Here is a 14,572-nt window from a genome sequence, read left to right on the forward strand (position 1 = left end):
ATCACATGATATGACACACACACTATTTCAATGGCAATGCCCATCAAGGTGGGGGGCTGGCCCTCTCAAATATTTTATAGAGGGCTGTGACGGTACCTCGGCCTCTAGAAGTTGGCTCCTATGTGTTGTTGTAAAAATACAATTGAGGATCAGGGCCCCCTCATGGGTTGCTAAGCAGCCTGAAAAGTCAAGGGACCACCACAACCAAGAAAAAGAAGAGCATGGCAGCTTTAAGCTGTGATCCTGTTTATTCCCTTGCAGCTGGGTTCTCCGCAGGTGAGCAGCATAGAACCCGTTACAAAAGTAACTTGGAGCTTTTTATACCTTAGGTTTTGGGTGGTATAAAGTGACGCAGGTTTGTCAAATTACACGTAAAATGGGGCAGGTTTCGGTTAGATTGGAGAGGGGTGCAAAAAGTGAGCACGGGTGCAAAGCAGGGGTGCAGTGCGCAAGAACGTTTACACTTGACAAGGTTACACTGGTGTGACAATCTGAAGTGGTTGGCAACCTGTTCTGCTGATAGAAGTAGTTTGACTCATGCAACAACTACCTTGGGAGTGTGCTACCTGCAGGCCCCAGTAAAAGGGCCCCATTGGGGGTGAACAGCCGCTTCTTGATTATTTTGACTGCCAGGGCGAAACAGGTACAAAACGCCGGCACCCTGCCATCTACAACTTCATTAGCATCTCTTGGTATTGTGAACATTGAACTTACCTTTTGTTGGTGTCTTCGTGAATTTACCTAAAAAGATAGAGAAAACAAAAGACTGAGTTAATGAAAAATCCACTGAAATCAGGCATTATAAGTTCATCTTAGGTTGGGCAGTTTGCAAGTCTCTGCGGCTTTGCATAAGTTTGCATCTTTTTCTCACAAGATTGATAAAGAATGCATAATCATTTTGGTAATTATTGTGTGTATATTAGTCGCCAACATGTTTCATGGGTCATACTACTGCCTCTGAGCATGGAGACAGAGCACAGCCGTCACGGCTCCTAGCCATCGATGGGCCTTCTCTTCCATGAATTTGCCTAATCCTCTTCTAAAGCCATCCAAGTTGGTGGCCATCGCTGTCTCCTGGGGAAGCGTCTTCCATTGTTTGACTGTGAAGTTCTCTCTTTTGCCTGTCCTGAATCTCAAATATTCAGCTTCCTCAGATATTCCACAAGGCATCACTTGAGCTAGGTGAGCCAATGGCCGGACTCAACGCACAGACATTGAGTCCCAGGTTTCTAAGTGGAAGAGGAATCGTCAGCGGAATGGTATAAAACATACCGTATCTTTCACTCCATAAGACACACTTTTTTCTTCCCTAAAAAGTAAGGGGAAATGTCTGTGCATCTTATGGAGCGAATGTGTGGTCCCTGGAGCCGAATCGCCCTCCCGGGTTGCTGAAAGCCTCCCCCATCCCATTAAGCCCCAGGAAGTTTTGGGAGCAGCAGGCAAGCTGTTTGCTGAGAGAGGGGAGGAAGAGGATGGAGAAGAGGGGGACCAAGAAGCTGGGTGAAGGGAGAGGAGGTAGGTTGCTGTGAGTGGAGAGTCATGGTGGAGGGCAAAGGAGAGGCAGCAGCGAAGGGGAGAAATTGCAGGCGTCACCTGAGGAGTTTGGGCAAAAAGGATGGAGAGGAGGAGGCTGGAAAATGGGACTGTGCTGCTTGGGGAGGGGGAGAAAAAAGTGGGGAGAAGGAAAGCCTCCCAAGGTGTGATTCAGAATATATTTTTTCTCGTTTTCCTGCTCTAAAAACTAGGTGTCACCTAGATTATATCAGTTATATGATGGGATATTTAAAGACGGAATCATCTTGACATTATTCAACCAGGTTTACATTACTGTCATTCCAAAGCCCGGCAAGGACCTGACGTAATGTGCCAACTATTGCCCAATTTCTTTGATAAACATTGATGCAAAAATCTTAACAGCGATATTGGTAAATAGACTGCAAGGAGTATTACTAACCAACTATTACTAAAAATGACCCAACAGTGTTTATAAAGATGAGACAAGCTGCAGATAACAGCAGGCTGATGCAATATGGACAGTTTGAATGCTGGACATGGGATCTGGGCTATCGTTCAGACTTCTCTTGGTGATTATTACCCATCCACGGCTCCTGGAATATCCCTGGGGCCATTGCCCCAGTCCAGAAATACAACCTGTAAATTGGAGGCGTTCTGGTACATTAGGATCCATGTGTGTGTGAACTATTAAAACAGATCAGTGCTCTCTTCTGACGCTGACTCTCACAGCATCACCTTCACTTTCACCAATGCTATGTTCTCTGGGGAGAGGGTCTGCTCCTGGCTCAGTGTGGGGCAATGAAATGAGGTTGTCCTTGGAAGCAATCAAGATCCATCTGACAGGAGCAAAACTCACTTGGTTGGGCCAAATCCTTCAAAGCAAGGGAGGGGTAGGTGGAAGAAAAGAAGGCATTGGACCCTCTTCCCACCCACCCCATTAGACTTTCTTCCCCCTCCTTCCCCCCAAAAAACTCCCATCTGTTTACCCCCCCAGTGTAGGTTTCTTACATTGGGAGGAAATGTCTGGCAAAAGTGCCTTTGGCAGGGAAGGTTGTATGTGTGATGGGGAAAGGGTTCAGCACTCTAAGTGCTCCCCCCACTTTATGGGGAGTTTGTAATGGACGGATTCTGATATGCTGTGTCACTGCCGCCATGTGCAGCCACCAATTTCTTTTTTCTCTCTCCCCTTGCCCCCCTGCAAGTTGTCTGTCTGTGAGCAAATGTGGATCATGGCCTCCTGTTGTTTTGGGGAACCACATTGTTCCCCTTCTTGCTCTCTCGGGGGCCGATGGGATGTCAACCACACTACGGCTCTGCTACCCTGATGTGTAGTTTGTGCGAGTCTTTTGTTGGTAAGGGCTCAATGATAAAAACAACAAAAAAAAACCCAAATGAAGCACTGATTCAATTTGGGACATGGCATACAAGACTGAACTTGTGTGGCGAGTTCCCACCCCCACCCCACCCCCGGGAAATAAAGACACAAGACACCAGAGTTTAAGGTTAATGGGTCAAATTAGGCCACAACTTTATTGATTACAGGAATTGAGGGGTATTGGCTTAGGCATTGGTCCTATCAGCTAACCGGCTTCAGCAAGAGTTAACCACCAGTAGGGGGCAACTAGGAGCTCCCCCTGGGTCACCGCTTGGGGGCGTGCCGTTGGCCCACACCTCCATAGGCTTAGGACGAGGCCACGCCCCCTGGAATCCTTTACCGGACTACCCTTCGATTTGGGGGAAGGTGATTGTGCTTCCTTCCCCCCTCCCCTTATGATCTGCATAACCCGGTCAGCTGGAGAGCGACGTTCCAAAGAGGGCGGTCCTTGGCTGCGCCGGCCCTAAATAGGGCGGGCCACGCCCCCTGGACCAGCCAATTGGCTGGCTGGGGGGGAATGATGCGGCCAAGGATTCCCCTAGTATCGCAGGGGCTGTGCGCCAGCCCCCGCTTGTGTGGGGAGGGGCTTGAAGTCCGCAACCCCCCCCCACCTCTCTAGTTCAGAAGTGGCTTTCCCAATAAAGTAAGTATGAGGGAGGGTAAAGACTGGCAAATTGCCCTTTCATTGGAAAAAAAGCGAAGCTTTTCATTTTAGTTTGGAATAGTGAATTACAAGAAGTGGTGCAACCTTATTCATTCTCGGCAGGAACAGAGACGAGGCCGCTTACAAATTTGAGGTTTGCGGAAAGGAGGTTTCAGTTTTATTGTTCCTGTTTCATTAATACTCAGTGGAGTTTCCAGAATTCTATATATGAAAAAGTCTACAGTTATTTCCAAAGAAGGGGAAATTCAACATTCAGCAACACTTCTGTTTTGTGTATTTTGTGCTGCTGTTGTTGTTTTGCAGTTTTGTATTAATAAAGACATCATTGTGAAAGGAAACACCATTAACATCTGAACGTGAATAAAACAGTAAATGTTTATCATTGGAGAATAAAGGAATCATTCCTTTATTCCTTTTAATTTGCAGCATCTTAAATGGTGGTTGTTGTTTTTTATAATATTATATTATTTTATTATTTTATTTTTGCTTGGGGTGGGATAAGCATTTAGTCAGGGTGGGGAGTAGTTTAATTTTAGCACTATTGTTCCTTGCTTTGTTTTATTATTCTGTTAAGTTATTATATAGTTTGTAGTTTGCCTTTTAAGGGGAAGGGTCAGGGCTGCCTGGGAGTGGGCCTCAGCCAATAGAATGGCTGGGGCAGGTTCCACGGGAGGGGTGTATTGGGACACCCGATCTCAGTGATCATGGGCAGGAGGAGGAGTTATGCTAAGACCAGACCATGTCATTACCGAGGAGGCAGGTTTAGTCGTTGTTTGAGGACTATCCCTGCCTCCAGGTCTGGTCCTGACCGGAAGGATACTGGAATCAGCAAGGGAAACCCACATGACCTGAAAGTGTTGCTGTGCAATGCCAGGTCAATGATGAATAAAACCACTGCCATCCACAACCTGATTGTGGATGGAGGATTTGACCTGGCATGTGTGACAGAGACCTGGTTGGATGAAGCAGATGGGCCTGTCCTTGCCGCTGCTTGCCCACCAGGTTTCTCTTACTCACAGCAACCCAGGTCATGTGGGCGGGGAGGGGGGGTTGCAATGATTTTTAGGAAATCATTAGTCTGCACCAGGCGTCCTATTGGGAAGACCCAGTTTTCTGAGTGCATGTTCTGGAAGTTGGGCAATAGGGGCAGTACAGGATTCATTTTGGTGTACCGACCTCCCCGCTGCACCAAGGATTCCCTGCCCGAGCTGCTTCAGGTCGTGGCGGATGTTCTCCTGGAGACACCTAGCTTGGTTGTCCTGGAGGATTTTAACATCCATGCCGACACGACCTTACAAGGGGCCGCTCGGGACTTCATGGAAAGCATGGCCTCCATGGGGCTGTCCCTGAATAAGTTTGGCCCAACTCATAGCCGCGGACATACCTTAGACCTGGTGTTTACCTCTACGGATGTTGGTGATCTGACACTAACTAAAAGTGAAACAAAAGAAGCGCCATGGTCAGATCACTTCCTGTTGCAACTGGACTTCTCCGCGACCCTTCCCCTCTGCAGGGAGGTGGGACCGATTTGGATGGTCCGCCCCCGCCACTTAATGGATCCAATGGGCTTCCAGAGAGTGGTAGGGGATGTTTTATCCCAAGTTGATGGCCTTTCAGCTGATTCCCTGGTGGCCTACTGGAAGGCGGAGTTAACCAGGGCTATTGACTGTCTGGCTCCGAAGCAACCTCTCCGATTGCATGAAGCCTGGACAGCCCCGTGGTTTTCCCCTGAGCTGAGGGCGATGAAACAATTGTTGAGACGGCTAGAGCGCCGGTGGCGGAAATCTCATTCTGAATCAGACAGAGCTCAACGTCGAGCCTACCAAGTGGCAATGGCGACGGCGAAGAGGGCCTTCTTCGCCACCTCAATTGCATCTGCAGAAAACAGCAGCAGGAGACTTTTTCAGGTGGTTCACAATCTATCGGAACCACCTGTACCACCGGGGCCTGGTAGGGACCCCAAGATCTCCTGCAATGATTTTGCAAAGTTTTTTGCAGATAAAGTTGCTCAGATTCAGAAGGAGGTAGACTCCACCGTGGGATAAGGGCCGTGGCGGGAGAGTGCTAGAGTCCTGTCTGGTCCTGTTACATGGGATCAATTCCAATCTGTTACCTCTGAGGATGTGGACAGGCTGCTTGGACAAGTGAAACTGACCACCTGTCTCCTTGATCCTTGCCCATCCTGGCTGATAAAAGCGATGGGCTCTGCGGGGTGGTGAATGCTTCCCTCTGTGAGGGAGCCTTCCCAGACCTGCTGAAAGAGGCGGTCATTAAACCGCTTCTTAAAAAAAACATCTTTAGACCCGGCCAATTTGGCCAACTATCACCCAGTCTCAAATCTACCATTCTTGGGCAAGGTGATCGAGCGGGTGGTTGCCGAACAACTCCAAGCACGCCTGGAGGATGCGGACCATTTGGATCCCTTCCAATCGGGATTCAGGCCTCACCATGGGACTGAAACTGCCTTGGTCGCGCTGGTTGATGATCTCCGGCGGACTAGGGACAAAGGTGAGAGCTGTTTCCTATTCCTGCTGGATCTCTCAGCGGCCTTTGACACCATCGACCATAACATGCTTCTGGACTGTCTAGAGGGGCTGGGAGCTGGGGGCACTGTTATACGGTGGTTCCGCTCCTTTCTCCTGGGCCGTGTCCAGAAAGTGGTGGGGGGGGATGAGTGTTCAGACCCCTGGGCTCTCACTTGTGGGGTGCCTCAGGGTTCCATCTTCTCCCCCATGCTTTTTAATATCTATATGAAGCTGCTGGGAGAGATCATCAGGGGATTTGGACTGGGTGTTCATCAGTATGCAGATGACACCCAGCTCTCCTTTAAATCAGAACTAGTGAAGGCGGTGAAGGTCCTGTGTGAGTGCCTGGAGGCCGTTGGAGGATGGATGGCAGCTAACAGATTGAGGTTGAATCCTGACAAGACAGAAGTACTGTTTTTGCGGGTGGGTGTAGGGGATTCACTGGTCCTGAATGGGGTAACTGTGCCCCTGAAGGACCAGGTGCGCAGCCTGGGAGTCATTTTGGACTCACAGCTGTCCATGGAGGCAAAGGTTAACTCTGTGTCCAGGGCAGCTGTGTACCAGCTCCATCTGGTACGCAGGCTAAGACCCTACCTGCCCGCGGACTGTCTTGCCAGAGTGGTGCATGCTCTGGTTATCTCCCGCTTGGACTACTGCAACACACTCTACGTGGGGCTACCTTTGAAGGTGACCCGGAAACTGCAATTAATCCAGAATGCGGCAGCTAGACTGGTGACTGGGAGTGGCCGCTGGGACCACATAACACCGGTTCTGAGAGATCTGCATTGGCTCCCAGTACGTTTCCAAGCACAATTCAAAGTGTTGGTGCTGACCTTTAAAGCCCTAAATGGCCTCTGTCCTGTATACCTGAAGGAGCGTCTCCTCCCCCATTGTTCTGCCCGGATGCTGAGGTCCAGCGCCAAGGGCCTTCTGGCAGTTCCCTCATTGCGAGAAGCAAAGCTACAGGGAACCAGACAGAGGGCCTTCTCAGTAGTGGCACCCGCCCTGTGGAACGTCCTCCCATCAGATGTCAAAGAGATAAACAACTACCTGACATTCAGAAGACATCTTAAATCAGCCCTGTTCAGGGAAGTTTTTAATATGTAATGCTGTACTGTTTTTAACACTTGATTAGGAGCCACCCAGAGTGGCTGGGGAAACTCAGCCACATGGACGGGGTATAAATAATAAATTATTATTATTATTATTATTATTATTATTATTAGTGATGCACATTTACTGAGGCAGTGCAGCCTTGGTCGGGAGACGCAAGTGATTCCTTTCTCCACTTCCTCCCTCCCCCCACCTTCTCATAAAGATAATTATGAAAAAAATTGGCAGGAAATTAAAAGAAATTTGGAAACATGGAAAAGGATGAACCTCCCTTTTATGGGGGGAATTGCAACTATAAACATGAATGTACTTCCAAGGATGTTACAGGGGTACCTTGAGTTACAGATGCTTCAGGTTACAGACGCTTCAGGTTACAGACTCCGCTAACCCAGAAATAGTACCTCGAGTTAAGAACTTTGCTTCAGGATAAAAACAGAAATCGTGCAGCGGCGGTGCAGCGGCAGCGGGAGGCCCCATTAGCTAAAGTGGTGCTTCGGGTTAAGAACAGTTTCAGGTTAAGAACGGACCTCCAGAATGAATTAAGTTCTTAACCCGAGGTATCACTGTATTTCTCTTCCAAACTAGTCCAGTAATAACAGGGAATTCATGCTTTAAATTCATGCAGAGAGAATTATCAAGATTTGTCTGGAAAGGGGGGAAAGCCAAGGATAAAAAACAAAATTTTAACAGATGTGAAAGAAAGAGGCAGATTCTCACTTCCAGACTTAAAATTGTATTATGAAGCTGCATCCCTAATATGGATCCGAGATTGGATCAAGTTAGACAGGAAGGAAATAACAGACTTGGAAGGACATGATAATAGATTTGGATGGCATGCCTACCTCTGGTATGGAAAAGCAAAAGTACATAAAGGATTCCACAACCATTTAATAAGAAGATCATTGTTCAAAGTATGGGAGAATTATAAAGATTTATTAGAACCGAAAACACCTTGGTGGCTATCACCTATTGAAGCACTTTCACTTAAAATATTGGGGGGGAAAGGAGAGTGGCCAACATACAGAGAACTGTTAGTGGAACAAGAGGGAAAGTTAAAATTGAAAGAATATGATGAAATAAAAGAACATCTTCAAAGCTGGTTCATCATAGACAATTACAGGATATTTTAAAGGAGGATAATAAAAAAAGGCTTCTCATATTCGGTTTTCAACATCCAAAATGAAGTGATAGAAGAAAATACAAAATTATTTTAAAAGGTGTATAACGTGGGAGACCAAAGATGAAGAAGTAAAATCAGCAATCATCAAATTGGCGCAAGATGTAGGACATAATATAAATTTCAGGACCGGATAAAATTGTGAAAAGTAAATTTGAAATTTACAGATTGCATATTATTGAGAGAGAACTATATGAAAATGATGTACAGATGGTATTTATCACTGGTTATATTGGCAAAAATGTATAAAAACGAAAAGAAAGAATGTTGGAGATGTGAAACAGAAGGTGCATTTTATCATATGTGGTGGGATTGTAAAAAGGTAAAACGCTACTGGGAAATGATATACAATGAATTGAAGAAAATATTGAAAATAATTTTGTAAAAAAAAACAGAAGCCTTTTTGTTAGGTGCTTTAGGTCAAGACATACCAAAAGAAATGAGGACTTTATTTATGTATGCCACTACAGCAGCAAGAATGTTGATTGCACAAAATTGGAAGACTGGAGAAACACCAACTAAAGAACAATGGCAAGAGAAGTTGATGAACTATGCAGAACTGGCAAAAATGGCAGATAGACTAAGAGGAAAAGACAACAGAGACTTTGAAAAAGTTTGCGAACCATGCATATTATATTTGCGGAAACAAAGAAAGTCAATAGACTTGATGGCAGGATTTAGATAAACATTTACATTTTTAGTATTAGAAAATGTTTAGAAGATAGTGAAATATGATGGTGTATTTCCTGTTATTTTTATGTCTTTAGGCTTGATGTTATGTTACTGTGATGGGATAATGAGCTGCTTGTGCGTTGAAGCTGGATCCCTCAGAGCTCACTCAGTGTAGTGAAACCCTGCCTTGAGCGGAGCCCTTCAGCATGGCTCCGTCAGTCGCTGGTAGAATCTGACAGTGGGCGTTTGCGGAAACGCTTCCAACATAAAAGCTGTTTCACGGACATGCGCCTCCTGGATTCCCTGCGTGACAGTTTCCGACGGGGGGTGGGGGTCCTTAAAGGCTGTTCTGATACCTCCTCACTGTTCTCACTGGAAGTATCCCAGAGCCTCCCCTCCGACTCCCTTTCCTTTGGAGCTCCCGCACTCCCCCTACTGGTTCCCTCTTCTGCTGAAGAAGTGGCTCTCCTATTCTCCTGAAGCCTTCTCACCACCTGTCCTTCCGATGGCAGTTCCCTGACATCCACCTCCCCCCCAGGGCCCCCTTCACCCCCTCCCGCCTCTTCTCTTACTGGCGGCGAGGACGGAAATCCCTGGAAGGAACTCCCCTCATCCTCCGAGGATTCAAACACTTCTAACCACGGCCTTCCGCCTCTTTCCCCCTCTTCCTCTCCTTCGTCGGAATCTGTTTCCACCTCCACTCCCGACTCTGGGAACCCTTCAAATTCCCCTTCCTCATCTGTAGTCCCGAAGTGTTCCCTCCTAAACCTTGCCACTGGTTGTGGTTTCCTTGGGAAACGCCGATGAAACGTTTCTATTAAAATCTCGTCTTTGACTTCCTCTGCCGGTACCCATGTGTTTTCTGACTCTTCCTCCCCCTCCCATTCTACCAAGTATTCCACCTGATTCCCCTTCCACCTGGAATCAATGATCCCTGCCACATCCATGTTGCGTTCTCTCTCTTCTATGACGGGTGTCCGGGTGACCTCCCTCTCATGTTCCACCCACTCACATCCCTCTCTGTATGGCGACAGTAATGACCTGTGAAATACTGGGTGCAATTTCATGTGACTGGGCAATCGGAGTTTGAATGCTACTGGGTTGACCTGCTGTATGACCTCAAAGGGTCCCAACCGTTTGGGTCTCAATTTCTTACACCCTCCCTTGAACGGCAGTCCTTGGGTGGATAGCCACACCCGGTTACCCACCCTTATGGTTTCGCCTTCCCTCCTATTTCTGTCAGCTTGCTTCTTATATTCTTCTTTGGCTTTCTCTAAGTTGAGTTGGAGCTGACGATGGATCGCTTCCATCTCTTCAACAAAATTTTCCGCTGCAGGTACACTCCACCTTCCCCCGCCCTCTCCTGGAAACGCCCGAGGATGACACCCATAATTGGCTAGAAAGGGACTCATCCCTGTGGACACATTCTCCGCGTTGTTGTAGGCAAATTCTGCCAGAGGTAACCAGTCTACCCAATCTGTTTCTCTGTCCTTTACATAACACCTCAGATATTGTTGCAAAACCCCGTTTGCCCTTTCTGCTTGCCCATTTGTTTCTGGGTGCCTGGCGGTGGAAAAACTTACCTCCACATGCAACATGCTCATTAGTTTCCTCCAGAACCTAGAAGTAAATTGTTTTCCTCTGTCGCTCAAAACCCTCAAGGGGGCGCCATGCAACCTAAAAATGTGCTCCACAAACAACCTTGCGGTTTCTTCCGCTGTCACTGCATGTGAACAAGCTATAAAGTGGCACATCTTAGTTAGTAGATCTACCACCACCATGACCGCGGTTTTCCCTTTGGATCTCGGTAGATCGGTCATGAAGTCTATGGATACCATCTCCCATGGCCTTTCTGGGGTGGGTAAGGGTTCTAATAACCCTGCTGGCGCCAACCTCTCTCCCTTTGCTCTTTGGCACCTGTCGCATCCCCTGACATACTCCCGCACGTCTTCCCGCACCTTGGGCCACCAAAACTCCCTGGTAACCAACCACATGGTCTTGTGCTGCCCGAAGTGCCCCGCCGTGGGGCTGTCATGCAACTGTTTAAGCACCCGCCCTCTTAGTTCCCCACCTGGTATGTAGAGCGCCCCTTTGTAATATAGTTTTCCGTTCTTTTCCTCAAACCCCCCTGCGTTCTCACCTGTCTCCCTGAGTTCCCTCAGTTTCTCTTGGGCATATTCATCGTTTTCAATACCCTCTACCAGTTCTCTTTGCCCCACCAATGCCGCCCCACAAACCCAGTGGTCCTCTGAGATGATATGTCTTTCTTCCGCCCCTCCTTCCCCCTCCAAGTACTCAGGTTTTCTGGAGAGAGCGTCCGCCCTGACATTCTCAGCCCCTGGCACGTAGCGAATTTCAAAATTGAACTTGGAGAACTCTTGCGCCCATCTTACTTGTCTCTGGTTCAATACTCGGGCTGTTCTCCAGTATTCTAGATTTTTGTGGTCTGTCCGCACTTGAACCTTGTGTTGCGCCCCAATCAACAGGTGTCTCCATCTCTTGAACGCTTCGTGGACAGCGAGTAATTCTCTGTCGTACACTGTATAATTCCTCTCAGACTTGTTCAATTTCCTCGAGAAGAAGGCACACGGCCTCCATTCCGACGTATTCGCTCCTGGCTGCAGGAGCACGGCGCCCACCGCTCTGTCAGACGCGTCGGTTTCCACCCTCATCGGCTGCTGCAGATCCACGTGTAAGAGTTGTTCTTCCGAAGCAAACGCCCTCTTTAAACTTTCGAAAGCTCGCTGCGCTTCTTCCGTCCAGACAAATTTCTTCTTACTGCTGAGACAATCCGTGATGGGGGCTGTTAAATGGGCGAAGTTCTTGATGAACTTCCGATAGAAGTTTCCGAACCCCAACAACCTCTGCACATCTTTCTTAGTTTTTGGTGGCCTCCATTCCAGCACCGCTTGCACCTTGCTAGGATCCATGGCCAGCCCCTTGTCCGACAACCGGTACCCAAGGAATTCCACCTCCCTGGTGTGAAACTGACACTTCTCCAGTTTCACCCACAGCTGGTTTTCTTGCAGTTTGCTCAGTACTTCTCGTACATCTCGCACATGCTGCTCTTCATCCTCTGAGTACACCAGTACATCGTCCAAGAACGCAGCGCAGTTCTTGTACAGCAATGGTCCTAGTACGTGATTCATGAATGATTGAAATACTGCTGAACCCGCCTGGAGGCCGAAAGGCATAACGCAGTACTCAAATGCCCCCAAGGGGGTGAACATAGTGGTTTTCCACTCATCTCCCTTTCTCATACGTATCAGGTTATACGCCCCCCTCAGGTCCAGCTTGGTAAAAATCTTCCCTTTTCTCACCCGGGTCAGAATGTCATCGATTCTGGGCATAGGGAAGGTCACGGGTTCGGACACTGCGTTTAGGGCCCTAAAATCCACAATTAATCTCGGTTTGTCCGAGTTTTTTTTGTCTACAAAGAACACTGGGCTACCCCCCACCGCTCGTGACTCCCTGATGAACCCACGCTTGAGGTTTTTGTCAATAAACTCCCTTAGCTCCTGCATCTCTCTGTCAGACATTGCATACACCTTGTCCACTGGCAATTGCGCTCCTGGAAGTAAGTTGATTTGGCAGTCAAAGGGTCTGTGCGGGGGTAGTTTATCTGCTTCCCTTTCGCTGAAGACGTCGGCAAAATCTGCATATTGTCGTGGTACCCTACCTTGTTCCATTGCTTCTATCTTTGCTAACGTGGCCTGAGTGCCTACTTGGCCCCCTTTTTCTGTGCAGTGTCCCATACAATGTGCTGACCCAAAGGAAACCACTCTCTGATGCCATCCCACAAGCGGATCATGCAGCGCTAGCCAGCTCATCCCCAAAATGATGGGCGCTCCTCCCAACGTGGCTATATTAAACGCTATCCGTTCCGTGTGTCTTGCCACCCTCATTGTCATGGGGACAGTCTGCTGGTCTACTTCTCCCCCCAACAGCGCCCTCCCATCAATCGTGGTCACCTGCAGGGGATTTTTTAAAGGAATGGTTTGTATCTGATGGGCGGCTGCAAACTCCTTACTCATAAAGTTGCAGGAGCTGCCTGAGTCTAATAGCGCCTTCACTTTTAGTGGGTGTCCGTTTGCCAGCTCCAGCAATACCTCTATTACAAGAGCTGGTCTTGGGGGTTCTGGCGTGGGCACATTTACTGTTCCTTGGCCTGGCTGCTGTGCCCCGTCGGTGGCAGCCAGGCGTTGGCTTTTACTTGCTCCTTAGCTCCTTCTCCCTCCTCCCCAACAGCTCCCGCCATTCCTTGCCATTCCTTTCTTTGCGGACAAACTCTGGCAAAATGACCTGGCTGTTGGCAGAGAAAACATTTCTTGGCGCCTTTTCCCTCCTTCTTCCGCCCTTCACTGGGGTTTGAAATTGCGCGCGCGCGCGCTGTTCCGATTTCCATCGGCTCTGCTGGCAGAGAAGGCTGCTCTGGCATCTCTGGAATGCGGAAATCCCTCCAACGCTCCCCTTTCCCTTCCCGCTTCTCCAAGGCTCTGGCCTCCTGGCGTGATCCTATGGCCAGCGCTGATTTGGTCAGATGGTCCATAGACTCCGCCCTGGGCCCCCGGGAAAGCTCGTCTTTCACTGCCGAAGATAGTCCTTCTTCGAACAGCATTTGTATCGGTTCCGCTGACAAATCCCATCCTAATTTATGGATCAACATGGTGAACTCAGTCCAGTACTCACGGACAGATCGGTTCCCTTGTTTACACGCCATTAACTGCCTGCGCGCCACTCCCTGCTCAATCTCGCTGGAAAACAACAGATCCATGGCGCGAAAAAACTTCCTTGTGTCCCTTAGGGCTTCATTATTGGCTGCCATTAGTGGCCTCACCCAATCTTTGGCCCCGCCTTCAAGATGCCCAATCACATAAGCAACCCTCGAATCCTCATCAGGAAAATCATCAAACTGCAGATTGAGGGCATATTGCATCTCTGTCCTGAAGGCTTGATAATTCCTGGGATCACCCCCAAACTTCTGCACCAGTCCTGGCACTTTCCTCGAGAGCTGGGCGGCTTTCCCCTTTTCTGCATCATGAGCCCTCCTCTCCTCCAGCCTCGCCGTTTGCAGAGCTAACTGTACCTCCAACATCCTGTACCTTTCTTCCAGGCTAGGACCGGCTGCAGCTGCTCCCCCATCTCCGGCTCCGGCTGGGTTGCTCATGATGCCTCTCTTTGCACAAGCTGCTTTCAGGGACTGTCAGATTGCTGTGATGGGATAATGAGCTGCTTGTGCGTTGAAGCTGGATCCCTCAGAGCTCACTCAGTGTAGTGAAACCCTGCCTTGAGCGGAGCCCTTCAGCATGGCTCCGTCAGTCGCTGGTAGAATCTGACAGTGGGCGTTTGCGGAAACGCTTCCAACATAAAAGCTGTTTCACGGACATGCGCCTCCTGGATTCCCTGCGTGACAGTTTCCGACGGGGGGTGGGGGTCCTTAAAGGCTGTTCTGATACCTCCTCACTGTTCTCACTGGAAGTATCCCAGAGCCTCCCCTCCGACTCCCTTTCCTTTGGAGCTCCCGCACTCCC

The 14,572-nt window shown here is 48.7% G+C and overlaps 1 protein-coding gene across 1 annotated transcript in view; it reads left to right on the top strand.

The window, feature by feature from the left end:
* The window catches only part of LOC307208636 (zinc finger protein RFP-like), a 115,936-nt gene that overhangs the window by 76,815 nt on the left and 24,549 nt on the right, over positions 1–14,572 (top strand). The gene's annotated exons all lie outside the window — the stretch shown is intronic.

Source organism: Podarcis cretensis (assembly GCF_951804945.1).
Source record: "Podarcis cretensis genome assembly, chromosome: 2".
Classification (NCBI taxonomy): Eukaryota; Metazoa; Chordata; class Lepidosauria; order Squamata; family Lacertidae; genus Podarcis; species Podarcis cretensis.